This window comes from Cricetulus griseus, chromosome 7 (assembly GCF_003668045.3).
Source record: "Cricetulus griseus strain 17A/GY chromosome 7, alternate assembly CriGri-PICRH-1.0, whole genome shotgun sequence".
NCBI classification, from domain to species: Eukaryota; Metazoa; Chordata; class Mammalia; order Rodentia; family Cricetidae; genus Cricetulus; species Cricetulus griseus.
This window is the reverse complement of record NC_048600.1, coordinates 125,894,739-125,920,946: the sequence shown is the minus strand read 5'-3', so window position 1 is coordinate 125,920,946 and position 26,208 is coordinate 125,894,739. Positions and strand designations below refer to the sequence as shown.

Here is a 26,208-nt window from a genome sequence, read left to right as displayed (position 1 = left end):
AAACCAAAATAGACAGCTACTGTTGAAGGGCTGAAGGAGAACTCTGCCAAACTACGATACCTGAGGGATGGACTCTACCATCAGACAGGCGGAACTCCAGAGTTAGATTGCTAGTTATCAGGGCAAGATTACAGGATCTGACTGGTGTGGGACCAAGGGGGTCAACCCACAGGCAGAAGCAACTGCCCCATGAGTGTGTTTGGGGACCACAAATACTCATTTTCGTCTCCTTTTCTCTCCCCCTCTCTCCTTGCACACCATCTTTGTGTACCTCCTGTAGACTCTGTCTTCCTCAGTTTTGTGGGGCTTGAAGGGGGTGGACAGGCTATACCCTCCAGCTTGTAGCTTGTCATAGTCTTACACAGATTACACGAGGCCATTTTCATTAAGTGTGTACCTCTTTGAGTACACTTTCACTACCCTTCCTTTTCTCTTTCCCCTTCCCCTCCCCCCACCCCGCCCCCACGAGTCTCCCTTGCCCTCTAGGCGGAGCAGCTTCTACTTTCATGTCATCTCCACATACCTGATTTTATGTGTCTACAATGTCCAAGACACACAAATGAGACAAAACATGTGGTAGTGTCTTGCTGTGAAAAATACTCTCTCCAGCTGTAGCCATTTTCCTGCAAATGACAGGACTCCATTCTTCATGGCTGTAAAAGAATGTCATAGTGTAGATGAAACCTCGTTCTCCTGAGTCATTCCTCCGTTGCCCGACACCTGGGTTCTTCCTGTAGCTCGGCTGTTTTGAATGATGCTGCAGTCAACGTGGGCGTGCGAGCATCTCTTCCACATGTTTACATTCAGTATTTCTTGGCAAGAGCTCAGACTTAAGCTCCATGGCAGTCCTTCAATACCACGACTTACGTGGTATTTACCTTCTCCTCTGTTGAGATGAGATTAGCCTGAAGAATGGCTTGTCTTTGAATATAGCTCCCTGCCTGGCATGTTTATCGCTGGACTCTTGTCTTCCCAAGGGCAACAACTGAATCCAAACTGAGACAATCAAGACTTCTATTTAAACCTGCTGTTGGGTGACCTATATCCTCTATGGTTACTCAAGGGCTCTAGCGGTTATTACGGGTGACCTATATCTACCGTGGCTACTCAAGAATGCTAGCTGTTATTACTGCAACAGGTGCCCTCACTTCTGTGCCAGCTGAAACCATTGGATGCATCATATCCTTAGCTTCCAGGGAAAGAAAACAAGTGTGTGCCAGGCCCTGGCATGTCCTGAGCCCCTAGATAGTCTGTTTCCCTCCTGAAAGTTTCATGTCCAGGGTACTGCCAGCCATCTGTGGGGGCTCAGACAGTGGTCTGTGAGCAGAGGGAATCAGTCCCTGATACCGCTTCCTCATCTTCAGATTGGAGACCTCACCCATCATGTGACCCATCATGTGACAGACTATCTATCACGAAGATCTGTTGGTGTGCAGCCGTCAGGCATCAGGATGTTAGATGTTGATGAATTTGGAGAGGGCTATCGTCAGCACTGGGCATGGAGCCCAGGGCTGGGCAGGAAGTACCTCAACACCCTGGGGCTCATTGTTCCTATAGGGCATCTACAGAGCAGCTGACTTCTACCAAAAGGCCAGGGGCTGATTCCTCACCCCGGGGGAGACCTGCAGTGTGGCCATTCAAACCGACTCCAGCTTTCTGGGTTAGCTATGTTAGCTCAGGACCATCAGGTTGAACTAAATGCTACCGTTTCCTACCTCTAGAGAAGCAGGGTGGCAAAGTGACCCTACCATCAGTTGATCTGCCCTAGCACTTTCAGGTTGCTGCTGCCTCCCTCTCTGACCTTGAATGAGTCATTTGTCCCTGTTTTGTACATGAATTCCCCAAGAACGCACCTTCTGTTTCTAGGCTGAAGGTCCTATTTATATCGCTTCTCCCTGCTCTGGGCTTGCATTGAGCGAAAGAATGAGTGAGTGAATAAGCGAATGAATGAAGACTGTGGTTTCTTTTCTGTTGTACCAGGAAGAGACCAATGGCCTCTTTGCAGATGTGTGCCTGAGGCTAACCCCTCATTTCCCCACAGGGAAGCCAGATTCTGCTGTGGCTTGACCCAGGTCTCACATCTGGACTGCTCCTTCTTCCTCCCCGGACTTTCTTTTACAGAGACTCATCTCTCCAGCCCTGTTGTGGTTTGACCACTGGGGAAGCAGATGAAATCTGTAGGTTTTCAGAACACCTTGTCAGCACCGGTGTTCAGGGCTGGTTCAGGCTTCTACTCAGGTGTAGGAGGTTGGATTTCTCCATCTCTCCAAGGCAGTGTGCTCATCTGTGGGGGAGGAGGGGTGTTAGGTAGGCAGATCGTCTTGGTGACACACGTCGGCCAGTGCTAGCTTCCTTTCTGCTATTCTGCCCTCCTTTCTCCTCTAGTCCCCCAAATTCCACAGTGAAGGAGAAATCGACCTTTGGGTGTTGGATGAGTAAGTGGGGTGACTGATTTCAGAACCTCCAGAGAAACAAAACCTTACTATTCCAGGGTTCCAAAGGGAGTGTCCCATAAATGCTGGGAGGTTCTGGGAGTGGAGGACAGCCTAGGCATTGCCCGGTGCTTCTTACTTGCATCTGTATATCCGAGCTGCACCCTGGAGGGGAAAAATGAAATTAGGGAGAAAGAAGGACACCTGAGGTGAATGACCCAGCTCCCATCTTTGCTAATGTTTGCGTTATACGGCTTCTTGCAACATCTGGGTGGGGCTTCCAAAGGCACGGCCATGTTTTATTTAGCTTGCCTGTGAAAGGAAGAGGGCGTAGGTCCCATGTCCTTCATCTTCTGGGACCAGTATCCTGGGTGCCAGGTGAACATGTTGGTCTCAGGGACGTGGCTGCCACACTTGCAGAAAGGAGTTTGTTTGGTCACATGTGTTTGGCTTCCTCTCTCATCACCTGCCTGTCGACACCCCCCCCCGCCCCATACATTCCTTTCCCCATTCATCCTCCTTCCACCCAGTCACTCTTTTACCGCCCTTTTACCATGTGTCCCTATCTTCCTTTGAAGACCCAGGCTGGCTGGCCCTGGATGCCTTCTCTGACTAGATGACCCACTCAGGTCTCCAAGTCAGACGAGAGGGAGTGTGTGTGTGTGTGTGTGTGTGTGTGTGTGTGTGTGTGTGTGTGTGTGTTGTGTACCTGCCACTCACGGTCCTGTGTCTGTCAGCTCTGGAAACTGTCTCTTGCTGGGAGAAGCCTTTCTAAGCCAGAGCCTCTTTTCCCACTGTGCGCTGGTTTGAATAGGAAGTGGTCTCCCACAGGCTCAGGCCTGTGACCACTTGGTCCTCAGCTAGTGGTACTGCTTGGGGTGGTTGAGGAGGGGAGGAGCTTGTCACTGGGGGCAGGCTCTGACAGTAGATAGTCTCAGTCTACTTCTAGTTTGTTCTCTGCTTCATGTTTATGGCTGAAGATGTCATCTGTCAGCTTCCTGCCTTGGCCTCCTGTTGTTATGGTTACCCTGTTATTATTATGGACTCTCCCTCTAGAACCGTCAGCCTAAATGAACTCTTTCTTCTATAAGGTGCTTTGCTCTTGGTACTTTATTACAGCAACAGCAAAGTAAACAATGCATATTTACAAGTTAGACTTAAGTCTTTTCTTGTCCTTATTGTACTGCACGATTATTTAATTTAGCCACTCACCTATGTATTCTGAGTCCCACACAAAGAAAGAGAACATACATGTCTTTATTATCATATCCCCAGTGGTGAACATAGTTCCAAAGTGCTTAGCAGGGCCAGGTAGATGTGTGTTGAATGGTTGCGTGACCACCATTTCTGATTTTCACACAAAAGATACCTACTCCTGTTTTTCATATGACGTCTAGGAAATAGGATCTCTTCTCTATATGTGACAATTCAGAAAACTTTATCCTCCATGATTCTACAATCCATCAAAAGTATTAACTGGTACCCTGATGGTAGCGCATAGGCACAGGGCAATAAGCTCTATCAGCTGGGATGGAGATATGTGGACATGACATCTGGAGATTCTGTACAATTTGGGGGAATGAGTGAATTTGTCTACTTCAAAAGCACCATTTATCTGCTCTTTCTTTCTTAGCTATGCAGTCTTATCAGTCAAGTTAAACCAGAAAAATGTTGACTGAATCTCTTTTGAGGGGATTTTCAAGCAAGCAAACCTTCAATCCTAGTGCGCTTAACATCCCTTTAAGGAGCCATAGATGCACATCTGCCTAAGCAGGGGTGGATGACAGAACATTCTAAGTGTTAAGTGAGTGAAAAGGATGTCCTGATAAGGTTTTGTTTTTCTGGAGGTTCTGAAATCAGTCACCCCCCCCTTTCCTTTCCCTGCTCCCTCCCTCCCTCCCCTTTCCCCGGGGTAGAGCGGTGACAGAAAGCCCATATCGGAAGATCCTGAAGAACATTCCTGAGATGGCATGGTGTGAGTGATGACAAGGGGTCATCAAACGAAGAAATGGCAAGGACTTACCCTTGGGTCAGAATCATTAATGGAACCAGCAACATACTAAGCATCTCAGAACATGCTTCATAAAGAGTTCATGGTCTCTGTGTGTGTGTGTGAGCGCGCGCGCACGCGCGCGCGTGCATGAGAGAGAGAGAGAGAGAGAGAGAGAGAGAGAGAGAGAGAGAGAGGGAGAGGGAGAGAAGGGGGAAGGAGTAGAAAAGATGTTTCTAAGCTTCCAGCTCTGATTTGGAAAAAAAATGTAGTCTTGACCAAGCAAGGGGAGAGGACAATCTCAGTACTGAAAGTGAGAGCAGGCCAGAAAACCGAGCACTGCACTTTTGAAAATGCTAAGCTAAGATTTGGTAGGAACTTCTTCTGAGCTTTCCGTGGTCTGTGATTGAGACCTGAATATGTTGCAAAGGAATAAGAAGAGGCTAGAGAGTTCTGTGTCATGTGGTGTGACGGGAAAGGCCTAGGCTCTGAATGCTGGGGAGATTCATGTTTCAGAGGGGCTGGGCCTATCTGGAACTTGCTAGCTCAGGAATACTGGGCTGAATCATAGCATCCCTCCCTAGCCCCTAAAATAGCTCTGTATTTGTCTGGTTTTCAGTTATTTGAATCTCTGCACCAAGCATGCAAAACCCAGCAATGACTTCCATAGACTCACCCTCTAAACTGGCTCACCTGCCAGGCCTCTTTGCTTGTGACTCTTTCCTTGTGCAATTCTCCCTTTGAACTTTTTTTTTTTTTTTTCTCTTTTGGACACCAGTGCCAAGTTCATCTGCATATTCTAACCAGCCAATATTCATACCCCGAGATCTGAGAGATTCATACAACTTGTGGCCTCAGGCCAGCCATGGGTGCTGTTGAGTGTCCTACATGGCAACCAGTTTCTGAATTTTCTGCCTCTTTCGCTGGTCAGGAAGGTTCTCCGGACACACACTTCTGGCAGGAAGAACACTGCAGGGAGAGATGGAGGCTCCACTTAGTTAAAGCAAACACTCTGCTCAAGAGGGTTTTGACTTGCAAAAGGTTTTGATTAGAGCTATATATGTATTTATGCCTACTTGCAAAGTTAAAATAAATAAAACCCCACGTGCATCAGTAGAGGCAGAGTCCGATGCTTGGAGTTCAGTGAAATGATGCCCTCCTCCCCCCCGCCCCTCCTTTCTTTTCTCTTCTGCCCCCCTTTCCTTTCCCTGCTCCCTCCCTCCCCTTCCCCTTCCCCTTCCCATGCCCCACTCTCTACCCTTCCCTCCCAGTCTCTTTTTCTCCTTCCCATCCATCTGTCCCTCCCCCTTCTACTCTCTTTCCTCTCCTCTCACCCCACCCTTTCCTTCCCTGCTTGCTAGCTCACTCACACTCCCCCCAAACCCTAACCCCCACCCCATCCTCTGTCCTCTTTCTCCTCGCCCCGCCCTCTTTATCTTTGTAGTACCAGGGATTGATCCCAGAGTCTTGTTTCTGCCAGGCACACACTCCATCACTGAGCTAGACGTTCATCTCTCCTCGCTATTCATTGTAAATATGGGATCTCGAGTTCGCCAAGCTGGTCTTGAATTCACTCTTTTCTGCTTGTTTGCTTGTTTGTTTTTCAAGACAAGGTTTCTCTGTGTGCTTTGTACCCTATGCTAGCACTCGCTCTGTAGACCAGGCTGGTCTTTAACTTACAGAGATCCACCTGCCTCCTGAGTGCTGGGATTAGAGGTGTGTGCCACCATCACCTGGCCTTGAACTCACTCTTTAGCCCATGCTGGCTTTGAACTTCTCTGCCTCAGCCTCCTGAGTAACTAAGGCAATAGGCCTATGCCGTCAGACCTGGCTTTCTGTGTCCCTTTGCCATATACATGTAACTATTGGTTGCCTCTAGTACTTATGTACATTTTAGCACTTTCTTACTTTCTAGCCCTATAAGATGGTCAAGGCTTTTCCTATATATGTCTGGCCCTTGATCCAGATTCAGCCATTTTTTTCCCTGATACCTTACATAGGACGACAGTACTAGAAAGTACTCATAGGCCTGGTACTTCTTGGTCTTGGCATGTCATTGCATCTGTCTTTCATAGTGGGATGAGCAGAGGCAGGTGTGTGTGTGTGTCTGTGTGTCTGTGTGTCTGTGTGTCTGTGTGTCTGTGTGTGTGTCTGTGTGTGTGTGTGTGTGTGTCTGTGTGTCTGTGTATCTGTGTGTGTGTGTGTGTGTGTGTGTGTGTGTGTGTGTGTGTGTGTGTGTGTCTGTGTGTGTGTGTCTGTGGTGTGTGTCTGTGTGTGTGTGTGTGTGTCTGTGGTGTGTGTGTGTGTGTGTGTGTGTAGTAACCCATTATAAACATGCATTTATGTGTTATGTATATCCATATCTATCTGTTTCCACAACCAAACACCAGTCCCTATTGCTTCATCTGGAAGTTTTTAAACAAGGGCTGTGTGACTCCAGCTTTGCCTGTATACAATCCATTCCACAGCTGGTTACCCTCACTCTTTCTTTCTTTCTTTCTTTCTTTCTTTCTTCTTTCTTTCTTTCTTTCTTTCTTTCTTTCTCTCTCTCTCTCATTGTTGTTGCTGTTTGTTTATTGAGATAGGGTTTTTTTGTGTAGTCCTGGCTATCTTGTAGACCAGGGTGGCCTCAAACTCAGAGATCCACCTGCCTCTGCCTCCCAAGTACTGGGATTAAAGTCATGCACCACCACTGCCCCGCTGCAACATTTCTCGTCAGACTTGCTGATCACGGCCATCCTGACTGAGGTGAGCTGGTATCTCAACATAGTTTTATTTTTCATTTCCCTTTTGGCTCAGCATATTGAACACTTTAAAAAAAGAGTTATTGTCCTTTTGTATTTCTCTTTCTCTCTCCTTCCCTTCCTTCATCCCCCCCCCTCTCTCTCTCTCTCTCTCTCTCTCTCTCTCCTGTCTATTCAGTTCCTTTGCTCATTTGTTGATTGGCAGTTTTGCCTCATTGGTATTTAGTTTCTGCAATTCTTTGTAAATTCCGGATAGTAGTCCCTCATCTGGAATGTGGTGGTATACATTTTCTCCCACACTATTTATTAACTCTGCAGATCCCTTCGCTGTCCAGAACTTTTTATTTTCATGCGGTCTCAATGGTTGATATTTGGGGTTCGTTCCTATGTTGTTGATGTTCTATTCAAAAAGATCTTGCTTACCCAAGTATCTTGTTTTCTTTTTAAAAGTTTCTGTATTTCTGGTTATAAATTAAAGTCTTTGATCAATTTGAACTTATTTTTTTTGTGCAAGGTGAAATATACAAATCTAATTTCACCCTTCTGCAGGCAGAAGTCCAGTTTTGCTAGCAGCATATGTTGAATAGGCTTACCTTTTGTCCAGTGTATGATTTTTGTCTTCTGTGTCAAAAAACTGAGCTGTTGCTTAGTGTCTGTTGCTTTCTACATTCTTTTATCACAGCAGCGACTAAGGCAGCTTCCTCTTCAGAAGCTGAAATAAACTCCTCTCTCCTTTTAGTTGCAACAGAAATGAAACTAGAACAGAATGGAATCTCAGCCTTGTCTGTGGAGAAAGGCTGGCTACTAGGGAAGGTAGCTGTGGGGATCCAACTCTAACCTTTTGGCCATGAGTGTTAAGGCGTAGGAAGACGGAACTACAATTCCCAGGATACCACTCGGCCAATGTATCGCTTTGCTCCACCCTCTGACCATGCTCCTTGGACTGGCAGTCTGTCTGTATAAAAACGCGGAGCGGCCCAGCGGTGCGCAGAGCTGTGGTGGCGCAGCATGCGCACTGTTTTCTTCGCTTTGGGGTGGACGCTGTCTGGGCACCTCCAGGGCTTTCCTGCCTCGTGAACGTCCTCCCTGTGCCGCCCGATCCCCGCGGACCTACAAACCCCGAGGCCTCGATGGGATATTCTGGATTCTCCGGAGGGTTTTTTTCTAGCGCAGACTGGGTGTTTGTGCTGTCGATGCTCACAGAAGAAAGGCGCAGAGCTGTGCTAGGAGACTGGATGCGCCCGTCAGAGTCCTCGGCGGCCCTCGCCCGCAGCTCTTGGCGCAGGTCCGCTCCCGGGGACCGCGCTGAAGCCTCCGGGGAGTCCGGGCGCATGGTCTACGCTCTACCTACGCGGGTCCTCGGCGCGATAGCGGCGCTTTGGCTTCGGGCGCTGGATGGTCAGGGAGAAAGAGGTGAGGGCGCCGGATTTTCTAACATGGATTACTTGGTGCTTATCAACTGGATTTAGAAGGCCCAGGACCTCGTCTCCATCATCCATGGTTGTCTTTTCATCTCCCAGCTGCCCTCCCACCTGGAGGTAAGTTTCACTGCGGCGTGAGGTTGTGAATTTGATTTGCCTACCTCCTCCCGCCCCCCTTGTGTTGCTTTAAGGTTTCAGCATTGGAATTTTTGTTCTAGTTGACCTCTCGGGGGTCATTGTAGCAACTCCTTTGCCTTCAGGTGGAACCCACTAGCTCAGATCTCTGTAGGTAGCGGCCGTTCTGGGTCATCGTCCTTTAGCCTCAGGCGTGTCGAAGCCTTTGATTACCCAGACTTAACGGAGGAAGGGCCTGCTTTCTTGGCACTTGCCTTTTCTCGGGGTTGGGCCTTTGGGATCCTTTGCTTTGCGAACTGTCCAGGCAGCTGCCCATTTCATGCAGCGGGCTTCCGAGGAACAGTGTTTGTAAGAGGCCACAGGGCCTGGGTAGCGGCGGGGGCGCTGGGTGGGTACTGCATTATTTGGAAGATTGGGTTGCTGTGGAGCTGTTGAAGGGATGGATATTGGCCACCCTGCGAGCATGCTTTCTGGGTGGAAAGACGGATAAATTTGGTACCGTGTGTACACCCGCTACATTCCTCCTTTTTGTGCAGTGTGTATCATGAAGAGGACTTTTGGCTTAGGTCTTGAGACGTAATTGTAAATGAAATGAACCTGTGCCCATTAGCTTTCTCCTCTCTTTGTCCACTTGTGATTGCGTTGTTGTGGGGAGGTTGGTACCTGTCACCATATAGCCTAAGAGTAGGTGTTGATTGAATGAATGACTGAACTACCCCACCCTAAATTACACCAGATTCTTCTATTTCTTTCTCTCTTTGGCTGTCACCCTTCATTCCAGAACCTTACCCCCTGGAGGTGGTCTCCTGGGGACAAGTTCCCAGATTGGGGATACCTCTGTCCTTCTCCACCCATCCTTGTCTGCAGTTTTTAGGCTTTCTTTTGGAACCTGTGCATGGTGACCCATTTTCCACCCAGAACTCCCCCCAACATAGGAAGCTGCCAAGTCCAGGATTGACTTTGGTAAGTGCCTGGAGGCCCACAGCTCTCAGTCAACACCTGCTTAGGAGGGAGGGCTAGGCAGCACAAGGAAAACAAGACGATTTTTTGGGAAGAGGAATTTTCTGGGGTCCTGCTGCCTCTAGCTCCACCCAGATCCTTGCATATATTGCCCAGTATGGTTCCCTAGTGGCCATCCTTCCCCCGCCCGGTTCTCTGCCTCACTCTGACCCTAGGAGAGGCACTTTGGAGACTTTCTCAATGACCAAGGATGGACAGCATACCTCTTCCCCACCCATTCTCCCCTTCTCTGTACTACAGGAAGTAATAATAAACAAAGTTGCAGTTGGTAGAAAAACATCCAGTTACCATGATGCTGGGAACTGCACCCATTTCCCCACTGCTGCAACCCACAATATTCATGACTTTGTCTCCTGCTCATGTGTCCCCCCCATCCTGACTCTGTAGTACTGCTATATTCTCCTGCAGCCACCAAGCAACCATTTGCTTGATATTTCAGTCTCCTGTTGGATGCTTAGGTATTTCCAAACTTACAACAACGATGGTGAGCTGGTGAGGGCCCCTTAGTATGTGTCTCTCTACATTTGGGAGGATGTTCCTAGAGAAGTGTCTGGAAATTGTCCTATTTAAGTCAGTCACTAGAAGAGCAATTCCAGTGGAAGACATTTCAGAGAGGGTTTGGAGGCAAAGGGTGCCACTCCTCTCTTACACAGCTTTTATTTTAGGGAGAGGACAAGGAGTTTTGGGGCTAAAATGTAACATAGGCAGTTGAGTGGATACAAAGCTTGCTCCCTTCCCAAGAGTGGCTTAACACTTCGGGGGCAGTTCGCTTGAAATGTTCCTTAAAACTGTGATGGCAGTTGCTTCAGTGACACTAGATCCATGGGCACCAGGCAGCAAGGTTGAAAATGCCGCCTCTTCTTTAAAGCTAACTTTAGAACTTAGCACGGACCTAGATAGGTAGGAAAGTTGCAAATACAGCCCCTCATGTCTCCTTTCCCCACATCTGTCAACATCTGGCACACACTATGGGGCGGTGCTCAGGCCCTAGGATACCATCAAGGACCCAGGGCTTCTAACTCAGTCACAGGCCTTGTGTCGACTCCTCTCAGTTATCACAGGCATTCTTCCTTGGACCCAGGATCGAATCCTGAGTGCCACAGAAGTCATCTTGTAAAAATGGAGGCCGAGGGAGCACAACGGGTGGCCGTTCCCAGAAGCCCTGGTATTGAGAGGTTGCCCTCCACCTCCTATCCATGGTCACTCGTCCATCCTGTCTGACAGCTGCCGAACAAGATCAACACCCCCTTCCCGAGGACCTCTTGGGAGGCCCTGACCCTAAGTGGGAGAATCATTTCTCTGTCCCCTGCTCCACCAAACTTCCACCAGGCATGTTGTTGAGTGAAAATTGGGTTCTGACCAGATCTGTCTCAACATGTTTCTGGAGCCAGGAGAGAGATAACATCCGGTGTGCGTGAGAGGAGCTGCCGAGCAGCCTGCTCCACGGTTGAGAAGTACCTGGTGCAGTGCTTGCGCAGTGACTCACAACACAGGAGTGGCAGGTGTGTCAGGTCCCCCGCTGCAGACCTAGCCCAGGCTGCATTTCCTGGTCACCTGGACAGAGCTAAAGGGACTGGCAGCCTTGCGCCCACCTCTGAGTGAATTGAGGGAGTTCTGGGTAAGGGAACTCTGTCTTCCCCTAAGAGTATAGAGGACTTTGGGAGGGCTTTGGTGTGAGGGAAGCCAGCATGAAGGATATTGGTGTGTGTGTGGGGCTCTGGGGTGAGGGGAGCCAGCATGCAGGCTGACCAGAGACCTTCACATACAAGAACGCATATGAGAAGAACGTTGACTCTTGGCCAGCGGAAGCCAGACCAAGATCTTTTTCTCTTTCTCCAGAAAGCCTCCCTGGCATGCTTGCCCCACACATCTGTACCACCTGGACACAGAGGCTCCATGAGTCTAAGCCTTGGACCCACAATATGTGTCGATCAGGGCTGCCTGCTTCTAGCATCACTTGGCCGTTTCCAGCGTGGTCTGGCCGGCTGCACGGAGCATAGATAGATTACGTTTATGTGAGGTTCTGCAGTTTGGAGGTTTCTTCAGTCTCAGAAGAACACACTTCTAAAGCCTGGATATCCAGCCTTAATATTTCTTTGAGCACCCTAACCCTCCCCATCACCTGCTTGCTGGTTTTTTTTTTTGTTTGTTTTTTTTTTTGTTTTTTGTTTTTTTTTGAGAAAGGGTCTCATTCTGTATCCCAGGGAGGACTTGACCTTGAAATAATCCCCCTGCCTCAGCTTTCCAGGTGCTTAGATTAAAGATGAGAGTCAACCCACCCAGTTACACTGTGGTTTGTAATCCAAGAAATCTTCAATCTGCTACCTCTCTCTCACTCCTTAGGCAGGCCCAAGCATTTTCTGTTACTAGCCCACTCCAGTGAGGGTTCATCACAGAAGTGTTAAGGGAGAGGGGCTGGGGTGTTAGGACTAATCAGCCTTGGGATGGACGCGGCGCTCCATAGCTGCTTTGTCTCTCTCTCCGGGGACTTATCCTTGAACCCCGCCCCACCCAAGTAGCCACAGTTCTTCCTGGATCAACCTGGTTCCAGTTCAGACTATCCCCTGGCCTTCCACAAGCTGAAGGCAGAGAATGAATGGCTTGGAGAACTTGCTTAACACTGTCCTCGCTTACCCCAGCTTTGTTCCCTTTTGATTTGCGTGGGGCTCTCGGAAGGCAGCTTGGTGCCCTGCCTTTCTAATATGCTCACCAGGCTATTGTACTGGAGACACCACAAGGATGAGGTTACTCATTCTTGGCCAGCGAGAGCCCAAATCCAGCCTCTCCCCTGCTGAAGTGTCCTGGCCATGAAGCCCATTTGCATCTCCTCCTCCAGGCAACCTCTGTGGCGTCCCTTCACTTACACGGGGGACTCATTTGCTTGTGTCATTTGTTGGTACACTTTTTCATGGAGACTTCTCAAATTCAGGTGTCTTTTGTCCTGAATGAGACAGTTGTGCTGTGGGTGGGTTTGTAACAAAGGAAGCACTTTTGTGGGCTGCAGGAATGCATTTGATCTGCAGTCCTTCTCCCATGTGAGGCCCTGGAAGCTTGGAAGATGTAAGTAGCTTTGTACAGGTGTTCACACAGACTGCTGTGACCTCTGTTATGACCACAGCATCCTAGTCAACATTAGTATCGCCATGGAGCCAGTGGCATCTTCCATACCAAATTACTCTTTTGACATTGGGACAGGTCCTCCCTGACGAAGCCCAGGCTGGCCCTGAATATAATACCACCCTCTTGCCTCTGCCTCCCAGTGCTGAGATTACAGGCATGAGCCCCCACACCCAGCTAGCAGCCCCACACTGAGAGAACAAGAAGATGGGGTTTGACCCCCTTCAGTTAGGCCACTGGCTAAGGACACCATGTTCAAAATCCCTCAAGCTCCTTGGCTTTGTAGACTGAGATTGTGATATGGCTGCGGCGGCATGGGTGGGGGGGGGTCCTATACAATACCACTCCTGTTTGATTCTATGAGAGCCCCAAAGCCCAGAGGAATCCTGCAACCTGCAAGAATGCTGAAGTAGCAAGTTTCCATCCAAGAATTCTTTTTTCTGTATGTGAATCATCACCTCCTCCCTTATTTGGTTTGTTGCTACAGGTTTTTGCATGGAAGTCTCGAAGCCAGGTGCTTTTGTGTGTGGTTAGACAGAAGTGGCTGTGTTTGGGGGAGCACAGAAGAGGGCTATGGCTCTGTAACCCTAGAAATAGATCAGCCCGCGTCACTCTGTGATCCCACCTAGCCCAGCAGCGTAGAGGAAGCTCATCTTTTAGCACCTTTAGCATCCATTTCTTTGGCCTAACAAGTGGGTCCCTGACCTCATTTACTGTGATTAGTTTGTTTTCCTTTGCTTTCACTGGACTGAGAAGTCTGTCTGGGTAGGTAAGGATGGGAGGCTTAACCTTGTCTGCCCTCCAGTTCCATCCGGCATGCTTTGTGAGCCATCATGGGGGCATTCCCTTTCCAAGTCACACCACTGTGGGCTTCTTCCGTCCTTCAGATTTTGAGTACTGGGTGCTTGCTCGGATCCTACCTTAGACACTGATCCTGCACCTTTGGCTCCTCTGGCCGCGGCCTCTTGTGGTTTTGGTGCCAGTGAGAAGTCAACCTGAAGATGTTATTCTTCTCTGGGGGAGGGGACCTGCCCTCCTTTACTTCTAGAAACAAAGTTATGAGATAGCTGGCTTTTAGGAGTTTCTTCCTTATTCAGAAGGCATTTACATTATTAGGTGACAATGATCGTGACTGCAGTTGTGACTTCTTAACTCATTGAAAACAATCAGCCATTATTGTGATAAGATATGCACAAGGTTAAAAGTTACCATCTTTGTCGTTTTTCTGTGTACAGTTGTGGCATTTTGTCCTCATCCTTCTGCAGTTTGCATTTGTCTAGAGTCTTCATATTCACAAAGCAGTAACTTCCTATTTCTGTCTTCCCGGCCCCAGAAAACCCATCTACTATCCTGTCTGTGGCTTTGACTGTCTTAGGGATATGGTAGATTCAGTCCCATGCTAGGCACTTAGATGATGTCCTCAAGTTCGTCCTTGCTATAATAACATGTACACATTGCGTTCCTTCTTGAGTCCCAAATGTCGCCTCATTCTGCCTTTTCACCATGGTGGGAAATGCTGTTATGATTTTGGTGTGTAGATTATTCATCTAGGTGCCCGCTTTCAGGTCTTTGGTCTGTAAGCAAAAGTGGAATTACTGGATTGTATCATGACTTCATGTTTACTTATTTATTTATTTTTTCAAGATCTACCCTGCATTCCCCTGCAGCTGCACCCTTTGGGCATTGCAAGTGACAGTGCACACTTTCCTGCTCACACTTGTGCCCCCTCCCCCATGTTCTGGGCTGCTTGAAACCTTGAGGAAGCAACCTCCATTAGGAGCTAGCTTCCCTAAGGAACCCAGGAACAGCAGAGTTGCTCCGGGTGGCCCCCAGTTCTGTGTGCACTGCAGTTGTCCCTCTCTGAATGGAGAAGCTAAGTGGCCTCGTGTACTCCTGAAGTCTTACTAGAGCTGTAGTTGTGTGCCCATGTCCCATCTGACATCACCACCAGCCCGGTGACACAGTCAGGTGTCATCACATCTGACAGAGAAGGACCTTTGGGCACAGTAAGTGCAGCCAGGCCCGTTGACCTAGGCCCAGCAGAACTCACCTACTGATCTGAAGCCCTAACTTGGCCAGTGTAGGAAAGGAAGGTGTTTTGAAAGCATTTGGTGTGGAGATGTGGGGCTGGGAGGACGGAGCTTTGTCTCATTGTTTGGGGGCGGGGACTGTGGGGTGTCTTCTCTCCCTGAGTGTCCTACAGCCTCACACTTTTAATGTAGGAACGTTACTACAAGTGAGCATTTTTCTTTTTCTTTTTCTTTTCTTTTCTTTTTTCTTTTCTCGAGACAGGGTTTCTCTGTGTAGCTTTGGATCCTGTCCTGGCACTCGCTCTGGAGACCAGGCTGGCCTCAAGCTCATAGAGATCTGCCTGCCTCTGCCTCCCGAGTGCTGGGATTAAAGGTGTGCGCCACCAACACCTGGCGCAAGTGAGCATTTTTATGGACTTTTTATTAGTGAGCCCTTCCCTATACAGCTGAGTGGCATAAGGGGTGGGATTTGAACCCTATAGTGAGATGTCAGATTTTGTGGGAGATCCTGTGGAGAGCCAGGATCACAGCTGGGTTCAGGTGGCCTCATTTCTTCTAGTGTTTTCCGATGTTAGCCAGAAGGTTCCGTCTGTTCTGGGTTGTAATTGGATACCCCACCCCCGACTCTACCCTCTAGGTGGGATCAGGCATCTTCAGTGAGTAGTGTTACTAACACTGGGGGACCACTGGGGGACACTGGGGGACACTGGGGGACACTGGGGGACAGGCTGTACTTATTTACCCTGCCTCCTAGCTCTCCTGGAGCCACTGTAAATGCTGTTCTTTGCCATTTAAAGTTTTCAAAATGTTTCTTTTTGCTTTTGGAATTAAGCATCCAGAAGTGGGAGATGCTTCCCTGAAACTGCTTGGCGGGGGTGGGGTGGGGTGGGTGGTGGTGGTGGGGGGTGGTGGTGATGGAAGGAGTCAGGCCATGCTTCAGGATTGCTTCCCTAGGCAGGGGAGCAGATGGCTCCCTGTGACCTCTTGCCAGGGTGAACTCTGCCCATGACCTTTCCTCCTTGGCCTTTAGGCCACACTTGTTTAGGTGCTCAGCTGAATCTCAGGGAATCTGTGGTTGCTGGCAAGCCCACCTGAGAGTTTGGGTGTTTAGAGTTTTAATTAGATTTCTGAGTGGAAACCAGGGATGTGGTTAACCAGAGACCTGAGCTGGTCCTGGTTTCTCACTCCACCCTGACCACCAGGCTGTTCGGGCCTTTCCGGGTTGGCTTTTCTCGTTACTTAAGTACCTTTCCTGTAACCTGGCCCTCCCTTCTCTCATTGTTGTGGGGGAATCTGGCTCCCAGAGCCTCTTTCCAAACCCTTTTCCTAGTCGCCATAGCAACATGTCTGCTTATAGACAACAGTTTGGAAAAGATGTATCCGTGGCTGTGTGTGTGGTTCACTGGTTACACTGGTCATTTGATGGTGTCATTTGAACTTGTAAGCCAGTCTTGGCCCAGGTCCTTTAACTGCATCATTGGATTTTGGGTTAATCACTTACCCCTTTTCAGGCAGTGTCAGCTGTCAATCGCCGGGGTTCTAGCTGGAGGAAGAAGAAGAATGCGGCAGCCTCTAGTCCTGCCCAGAGGTTACTTGTTTTCATTTCCATGAATTCCCACAGTCTTGGGGATCTTTGACGGATATTCCTAGGATTCCCAGCTTTGAAGACGGAGCAGTGGTTCCACACAGTATCCTGCCCATGCCACCCCCATCGCTTACATGGCTGTATCAATTTTGCTAGGCCTCTGGGCTGAAGTCCTCATCTATAAAGGGAGTGTGTTTACCTTGGTAACTGGCTTTTAGTTGGCAGGTTTCAGGGAAACTGGCTTGACCCAGCTTAAAACCATCCTAGGTTTCAAATAACTGAGGGGGTTTGGGGTATTTATTGGTTTCCTTACCCCCTGATTCTTTCCATCATCTGTATCTAGCTTCCTTCTTAAGTTTACTTCTGGTGGTGGCAGGAAGGGCAGCATCTCAGGTCTCCTGACTCTGCAGGTCCCTAGTGTTAACTTTGATTAGGGGCAGATCCTGGGCCCCCGCCCTTGTATTCCCCCCATCACAGCTGTGGCCAATCATGGAGCACTTGATTGGTCCCTTGCAGGTTACTGCTTCACACTCTATCTTCCCAATCCACTAGGATTCTGCAGATGGAAGCACACACCCCTGGGAAGCAGCAGATGTGGGGAGATGCCCCTCTCAACACATGATGTGAATAACTTGGGTAGCTGGGCTCACCCTCGTGCCTGCTTCCTTTTGGGTGAGGAGCTCAGGGTTGCTTGTTGTGAACCTGGTGCCTGAGGGGGTTCTGGGGCACACTGATGCTCATGGAAAGCTGGCAGATGGACATGCCCTAACGGCACCTTCCTCCTCTACCTCCAGGAACCCAAAAGTCTGTTTCTGTGTGCAGACATTGCAGTGCTCCACCTTGGAGCCAGGAGTTTCGCCCCTGGGTTGCTAAATCCAGCCTCGCCATGTTGCTTGTGACTGGCTTCTTCCTCCACACTACTGTCATAGAGTAGCAGCCCGATGCTCTGAATGGCAGCTCTTACCCGGGATTTCTTCAAAGAAAAGAAGCCAGTTCCCTAATTTAGAGCATCCTCCGGCCCATGCTGTTCATCCCCGTGTCCCTTGGGGGAAGATGCATTCCGTCCTTTTCTGGCATTCACAGTCCAACACCAGGAGCTGGGGGCAATGGATTTGGGCAGACTTGTTGCCAGACTCGTGTGTCTGGCAGCCTGCAGGGAAGTCGAGAGCCCAGGGAAGCCAGACATGGAGTCAGCGCAGGAGTGGCCGCACAAGTGGCTGTATTGAGATGGCTCCTTTTTGTTCACACATTCACGTGCCAACTTGGAAGGAGATCTCCCGGGTGCGCCTAGCGAGAGAGGTGCCTTTGATCTCCAGGCTGTGGAGCTTGAGGCGGGGGAGGAGGGGGGGCGACACTCATATTGCTCGCTTTGTCTGCATACTACACAGGTAGGCTTTGAGCCACTATGACTCATGCTCATGGGTTGTGTGAGCCCTTAAAGGAAGCTCTGCAGCCCTGGCAGGTGCTGCCAGCTGTCCTTATTCACCACTGTCAGGGGGAGGGGACATCTCACCATCATAGATAGATTACTTCTGTCTGAAGCTTGAGTCGGATTGCTTTATGAGGGGGTGAAGTGGGGAGAAGAAGAGGTAATTCTTAGGTATTGAAGGGGTCCATGAGGAGTGCAAGTTACCATTGTTGGGGTTGTTTTGTTTACCAGATGACAAAATCGAGGGTCTTGGAACTTATGTCACTCATCTGAAGTCACCAGGGTTGTCAGTGACAAAGCCTGTAGCTGAAAACTGGTAGGTATGTTTCCTTTGGGCCATTCTAGAAGTCAGGAATCAAAATGGGTTGCATCATGAGTCTATGGCTGTGATTTGTCCTTTAACCCTGTCTCCCAGTAACCTACTGTCTTCTTAGAACCCTGTCCCCTTCTCCCTCTCAGAGTCCACTGGAATTAGACCCTCTCCTCTGTAGAGGAGACAGTATAGCCAGCGTAATTAGTAGTTAGTACCCAAACTGCAATTTATTTTTCTTTCTGGAGTCTGCCGCATAAGGAACTCTTCTTAAGCATCCCAGAGGTTCCAGGCATCCCCCCTCACTTCTACTTCCTCCATTTGCCACCCTTATGTCCCTCCCTCATGACATTAGGTTTGGAGAACTATCAGTAAATGCATAGCATTTTCCATCTCATGGAGTCTGGACCAGATGTTGACAGGTCTGTCTTAAAAACTAGTACGTTCCCCCAGCACTGTCCTGTCTCTTTGCTCAAAGCATGCCTCAGCATCATGGATTTCACTGTGGAAACCCAGGGAGTGATGCTGAAGCCTGGGCTTGTTGAGTCCAGCTGCTATCTTGTTTGGCATTTGTAATAGTTGGCATTTAGAGTGATGATCCTGGGAGGAGGGAGGGAATGTCCCAGCATCCTCAATGAAGAACGCTTGTGAGGATGGGTTGTGTGTTCCCATGCCATGATGAGAAAGCAAATGGATCAATTGTGAGTGGTTTCTCTTCTTTAGTTCACCGGGACAGTGGTGTGCTGTTTATCCTGGAACTCAGAGCTTAACTCGGAGGGCGGATCCATTGCTGGGATCAATGTTTGGATGCTGTGCCTGGAACTTGGGAGAGCCATCCAGCATCACCTTCTGATGGGGTGCTGAGATGCCCTCTCTCATCTGAGATGCACCCCCCCCATCCTGCCGTTGTGCACTGGGACTTTTGTACAGAGTACTCTTTAACGGACATGACTGGGAGGGTGGGAACAGAAGCCCCTGTGTGACCTTGAGGTTGAGGGAAGATTGGGGTTGGTGTATGCATCATTGATTGGAGTAGGTGGACTTGAATACTTCCTTCCACTTATTAAAAATATTTAGACTGTGGTGTGTGTGTGTGTCTGCGCGTGTGCACACATGGCTTGCAAGCACATATATGTTTTCAGTGGAGGTCAGAGGACAACTTTCAGGAGTCTGCTCTCCTCCCACCTTGCTTGTGAGACAGGGTGTATCTTGTTTCAGCCACTGCTGCCTGTGTGAGCCCTCCATCTCATTTTCCTGTCTCAGCATTCCATCTCACTGTAGGAGTGTTGGGGTTATCGATGTGCACCACAGCATCTGGCCTTTTTTTTTTTTTTTAAAGATTTATTTTATTATGAATATACAGTGTTCTGTCTGTAGGCCTGAAGAGGGCACCGGATCTCATAACTGATGGTTGTGAGCCACCATGTGGGTGGTGGGAATTGAACTCAGGACAGTGCGCTTAACTGCTGAGCCATCTCTCCAGCCCAGCATCTGGCTTTTTAAGTGGGTCCCGGGAATCAAACCCCAGTTGCCAGGTCTGTGCAGTTAGTGAATTTACCAGTGGAACCATCTCCCCAACAACCCCAACTGGTCCAGCTCCCCAACATGTCCCCCCCACCCCAACTTTAAAACCTGTGATTTGAAAACAGCAGCTCCATGCTTCTATCTGTTTGGACCGAGGTACCTCTGTGCTCTCACTGGATTTAATTGGGGGAGAAAGTTTCCATTTTCTAACTAGAAGACCCAATTCCCTTTGGGGTTTTTCACTAGGAAGTGTAAAATTTGGACTGTGGTTTCCATGGGCTTCTGTGAGATGACTTGTATAAAGTCAGTGTGTAGACTTCAGTATGTAAGGTGGGTAGGATGAATAGCCAGTTTAGGAATGTGTTGGCTTGAGTGACGGGGTGGGGGTGGGGGTGTGAGATGTGGGGAGAGGAGGCTCATTGGTGGCCTCTAGCTCTGAAGTCCTGGGGTCTGCAGTGACTGGTGTCAGCCATTTTACCTTCCCTGGCTGTCTTCAGGTTTATATCAGCTGGGCTCGATTTCAGCCTGCTATCCCCCTCAGGTCTCCTGGGCTATCTCTGCCTCCTTCCTGTTGCCTTCTCCCATTGCACTCAGTGGTTCTCAGCCACGAAGGTGAACTAGCAGCCTATGTTTTCATGCAATGGAGCAGAATCAAATTTACCCAAGGGTTCAGCACTCACTGTGTTTTTGCAAAGTTTTCTTCTGCACCCGACACTTCTCTTCTTGAGCTTCTGCAGGGCTGTTGTTTCGTACCCCTGTGTAGCACCGCTGTTTCACCCACACGGGCTCCTCTCTTCAATGGAAGCCCAGGCAAGTGTCCTCTGACTTCATTACTGCTGGCCTGATACCAACCTCAGGTAAGCCTAAATGTCTTCCAGGTAGACCAGTAGATAAGAGGCCCACGATGTTCTGACGTTGGACTGGTGCCTGGCGGAGGCTAAGGTGGGAGCTGGGATGGGGTGGGGGTGTTCTTAATCCACATCCTACTGAAAAAGCGGCTCCATTGTTCTTTCCAAATGTGTTCCAGGTCTGTGTGGAGTGGCCCCAGGGTCCTCAGGCTTCTGTCTTCCATGTTTGTTTCCACAATGTCCTGGCCAGTCATTGTTACAGCCTTGTCATTTGTTGTGAGGCTTGGGACACATCACAGCGTAACCGAGGGTCCCATTATCCTCTCAGAGTACCTGGTGACTCTGACTCTCTGAACATTGACGATGTCTCTGTTTCCTTAGCTGCTTCCTGCAGATGGCCATGAACAAGGCAGGGAAGGACGTTTTCTGGTGATCTTCTGAGTGGACAGACCACTCCCAGCCATTCCAGGGAGACCTCTCACTTTTTTGGAGATATGCACAGTCAAATAAATAAATGGAGTCAAAATACAAAACAGCCTCCTCTGGCAATCTTTCTAAAACATTTGTGGTACTTTGGGGTGGCTATTATTATTATTATTATTATTATTATTATTATTATTATTATTATTATACATGACCTTGTACCCAAGTAAGCAACTGAGAAGCACAAATGATGGCTGTCCTCTTAAGATTTGGCAGAACACTATTTGCTTAAGGGTTTGGTGGGCACTGTGTCCATCCTTTTCCTGGGTGGATATTTGGACTCTTGACCTTTTGGAGGATAGACGTTTAGGGCAAGGTAACAAAGTCCTCCTCTTGGTAAGAAAGATTCTTTCTGGTGTGCTGGTTTTACATCCTGGATTTGGGAGGCACGTCTTGTGCTGACGGAGACCCGGATGCCAGTAGAATTCTGTTCTGTGGGGGCTGTTGAGGCCCAGCCATTCAGTCGTTCCTGTGGCATAGAGAGGCCTTGTCACAGCCTGGATTGTTCTGGCCATGAGAAGTACAGCCACCCCCCCTTCTCTCTAGCTTCCCTCCCCTCCCCTTAGGAAAAAATCCCCCCCTTCAGCATCCTTGTCTTTAAGAATTCCCTTCATTGTAGCCTGGGGACAGAGACCCTTCTGTGAGCGTGCTGGAGGCCTGTCCTGGGGACACCCCGCCCCCCCTATTAAAAGACCATTGGAACAAGCTCCCCATTCTCCTCTGGAGAGGGTCCCTCTGTCCCAGGCCAAGGGACTCTTAAGGGAACGCTTATCCTGGGACATTCAGTTTACAAAGACTCCTGCAATGTCAGATAAACTCACTCAGCCAGCATGGGGAGGGGGGACAGGAGAAGGACAAAACCCCCTTTATTTTCACCCCTGCGGGGAGACCAATAAAGACTTTGTGCTGGAGAGAGCAGGGGTCTGAGCAAACAGAAGAAGGGGGTCTGCCCAGGCTTTGATGGGAAGAGCTGTGTGGGTCATTATCATCGCAGTTCAGGGGATGTCTTGGCATGGGATGCTCAGTTGCAACTTTCTCATCAGGTAACTGATCCTGATCCTAAAGTCCCCCACCCCCTCTGGGAAACCAAAAAGACCTTTGGCAAGTTGTCCTTGCTGGCCAGGGAGAAATCCCTAGGTGGGGTGGTTTTATTTTTATTTTTTTCCTATTATTTGGATAGGGAAAACCTCCCAGTTCAGTGGACTGGCCACCAGCTGTGTGTGTGTATTTTAGAAGATTCATGGGCTCAGGGACTTTGGGTGGCTCAGTATTGGGGTGGGTAACCATCTATGAGTCTCTCTCTCTCTCTCTCTCTCTCTCTCTCTCTCTCTCTCTCTCTCTCTGTGTGTGTGTGTGTGTGTTCGTGTGTGCCTGTAACACTCACAACTTGCCTGTTAGAGAACTGAGATTTTCCCTCAGTTGTGTAAACCAAAAAGTTCTACAACTAGCCATTTTTTAGAGATGGGTATCCATTGAGTGTTGCTGAACATCTACTGAGAGCAATGGGCCCTGTAAATAACTGAGTCTGACAGTCAGCTTCATTGATGAGATGGTCACATCTCACACACCTGCCTTGCGGGTTTCTGAAAGGGAAATTGCCTTGCCTTGAGTTACTTCCAAGGTGTAAAGTTCCAGCTTTGATGATTCTCGTGTGTGTGTGTGTGTGTGTGTGTGTGTGTGTGTGTGTGTGTGTGTGTGTGATATGAATGTGCACAGGCATCACTGCAGAGCTACAGGCTACACCATAGTGGCCCATGACAGCTGTCTGGGGTGTGGTGGGACTGAGTGGATGAAAATCATAGCAAAATGGTTGATGTCACCAGGCCCATGTCTTCTTCCAGGAGGTGGTCTGGGTTGGGCTTTATCCATGGCCTTCCTGTTGCTTCCCAGCCTCGTCTTTTCGCCACTATCTGAGCTTTGGCTGTTTAGGCTCAAGAAAGTGAAGGTATGTTTCTAGGTTGTTTTGTCTCTGCAGGGCTCAGCACACACCTCTGAGGGCATGGTAGAAAGGCTTGGGTCAGCTCAGACCACTGGGAGGGAGGTTCCTGGCTGCTTTGGCATATGGGCTGGATTTAGGAACCTTGTTGTCATATTCTTGCCATGAAGACCCCGCCCTGCCAACATTTAAAGATTTAGACAGAGGACTCCTCCCATGGGAGGGTCCCTTTAGCTGTGATGCCTTCTCAGGAGGCATGGTAGCCCCCGAAGTTGGCATGTGTAAGTGTGCATATATGCATTTGTGTTGTACGTGTGCGTGTGCGTGTGCGTGTGCGTGTGCGTGCGTGTGCGTGTGTGGGTGTGGGTGTGGGTGTGTGTGCGTGTGCGTGTGCGTGTGCGTGTGTGTGTGTGCGCGTGTGCGCGGTGTGTGCGTGTGTGTGTGTGTGTGTGTGTGTGTGTGTGTGTGTGTGTGTGTGTGTGTGTGTGTGTGGAGGGAGTGCTGCAGAAGTCCTGGTCTGTATACCTCTGCTCTCTCTTTCCTTCCCCCAGGAGGAGGTGTGGAACAATGGAGCAATGGCAGGTAGGGATAAGGGCCCTCCTGCCAAGGTGGGCTTTGTGGCTGAGTTCAGATTCCTAGCTCTTGTCAGATAGCTGTGAGAGCAGAAGGGGCTCACACTCTGCAGGCAGGAGGTCCTTACAGCATTCTTGAATAGCCAAGCCACTGTAACCTGCAGTCCTAACTCCAGATGTTGCCTGGAGTATGAACCAAGATCATCTTGGGGCAAGGTGGATCGTGTAAATGCCAGGCCATGGGGGAGGGGTGCTTCTGGGACTGTCCCCTCCTGCAGATGCCTGGGCTCCTGGACTTGGCAGGTACCCATCCTATAGGAGGTGGTGTATGGCTCTCAGAAAGTATTGCCATGGACAGATGGGCCTGGTAGCAGGGCGTGGGCATGGATTGGTTCTCCTAGACACCCTGTCCATCTTAGTCACCTAGGCAGTCACTGCCTCTCTTGGGGTTCTTTGGTCACTTCCTTACCATGCCCAGAATGCCCCATCTGTTGCATCTGGGTGTTTAGGACGACTGACTCACTGCATTGTAGAGACCCGTTTCACCCCTTGGCCTGGAGCTTCATCAGGCAGACAGGGAGAGTGTGCATTGGGAGTATCTGGGTCTCTCAATCAGAACCCCCTCTCCACCTCGCCCCTGGTAGATGGCTTTCTCTGCTTTGCTGTGCCTCTGGTGCCTTCCTATGTAGAACACCAGGTGTGAATTCTCAGGCTCTGCCCAGGTCTGTATGTTTTGGGACGTCACATGTTCGAGGCCTGCTGGGGCTCATCTCCTTCATTTCTCTGTGACTCAGGTCCACCCTGTCCTGGCTCACCAGTCCCCAGTCCCTTCTCTCTGCTTGGAGGGGGTAGTAGGATATGAAGGAGTCATGGTGCTGTTCTAATTGGTTTGGTTACTGCATCAGCCTTTGGAGGTGGCTTATGAATGTCAGGGCCAAATGAGAGAGGTTGGGGCTCCACGTGACTGGCTACAGAGCCAGGGGGTCCACTGCCCTCTTCACGCTACTTTTCCTTGCTCTGCCAAGACAGGTTCTGGGGGATTTCTTTGCTAACTCCCAAATCAAGTTGGAACAGTCAGTGTGTCCCCTTGTGCCGGGCAAGGTGACCTGTGTCTGAATTCTAGTTCATTGCTTCTGCATGTGGTTGAACCCTACCTTCCAGTAGCCCAGGAGAGCAAGCCCTGGTGGCAGAAGGTCATGGAGGGTACAGACAGTATGCAAACACATCTGGGGAGTCCCCCTAATTGACCTGTCAGGAAGGAGCATCAGCTACTGTTTGGCTTTGTTCCTTTTTCTACCTGAACTTTTTTGTGAGGGGCCAAAAGAAGTGTACCCCACTGAATAGGAGGTATTTTAGAAAACTCACAGAAGATCACTGTTTTATCATTGGCACCTGCTTGTGAACCAGAGGGAGGGGCTGGGTTAAATGGGCCAGGGACACCTCTGGTCTCTGGACAGTTCTTCCAGAAGAACACTAGGAAGAAGCATGCTTTATCCCAAGCCCTCCCCACCCCCATAGGATTCTTGCTCTTCAGCCAGGGTAGGGGGACGCTTTGCACAATGGAGACTTCAGACAGGGCAAGGCTGGGAGGGTGAGTGAGTTAGTGGCAGGAGGTGAGTGGGGGGGGGTGGAGTCATTTATTAGGTCTATGGAAACAATACAGTGTTTGTCTCCTGGGGATGGTGGTGCTGGGGGAGGCAAGCCAAGATGGGCCCGGGCAGAAAGAAAACAAGCACAGGTTTGACGAAAATGTGGTGACCCCAAGGAGCAAGGAGAAAGGCGCCTTTGTCTTGGGAGGTCGGGACAGGGGTGCAGGCAAGGAGGCCTGTGGTATGGGGCAATTGCTGCCTCTCTTCTGGGATCCTTGGCCCCTAGAAGGGGCTCAAAGGCACCAAGACGCCTAGCTTGATAGGCGTTTTAGGGCTGTCCAGTCTGAGACCTTTGATTCTGGGGTGTGTTTGTGGGCTGTGTTGAGGGTGCCGGAGAGGAGGAAGTACCCCACACCAGGGTTAGGGAAAGTGGATGAAAGGTTTGTCCTGGTGGGTGTGTTCTTGGGGTGGTGTGCGGCTTGCTTGCTGTGTGGCATGGCTGGCTGATCTGGTGCCAGGACAGAGATGTCGCTGGGGCTTGGAGATCTGCCAGTGGGATCCAGGGAGAAGGGTGTTGGTAGGGTAGGTATCTAGCACTGCTTGAAGAAGCAGACAACTTCCACAAGCCACCCCTGGAAGACTGTCACCACCCCCTTCTAGACACCTCTGCTGTTGTGTCCTGTCACCATACTGACTCAGTTTCCTTCCTCACTACCAGTTCAACTCCCCCCTCCCGTGGGATTGTGGGTATAACAGGGGCCCAGGCTACCCTTGAACTTGCTATGTTGTCCAGACTGATCTCAAACTTGTGATTTTCCTGCCTCAGCCTCCTAAATACTGGGTTTATGGGCTTTCCTCAGCATGCCTGGCTTATTTTATTTTATGTGTATGGGTCTTTGGCCTGCATGTTTAGCTATGTATGCACTGTGTGTTTGCAGTCCCCATAGAGGCTTGTAGAGTATGCCATATTCCTTGATACTAGAGTGACAGATGGTTATGAGTTGCCATGTAGGTTCTGGGAATCAAACCCAGGTCCTTTGCAA

At 49.6% G+C, this 26,208-nt stretch overlaps 1 long non-coding RNA gene across 3 annotated transcripts in view; it reads left to right on the top strand.

Annotated features, from left to right (window-relative positions):
* Positions 1-8,133: 8,133 nt before the first annotated feature.
* Positions 8,134-26,208, top strand: part of LOC100754175 — a 155,351-nt gene continuing 137,276 nt past the window's right edge. For all 3 annotated transcript variants that reach the window (XR_004770821.1, XR_003487144.2, XR_004770823.1), the window contains exon 1: positions 8,134-8,704. This is a non-coding gene — a long non-coding RNA (uncharacterized LOC100754175). The remainder of the gene's footprint in view (positions 8,705-26,208) is intronic.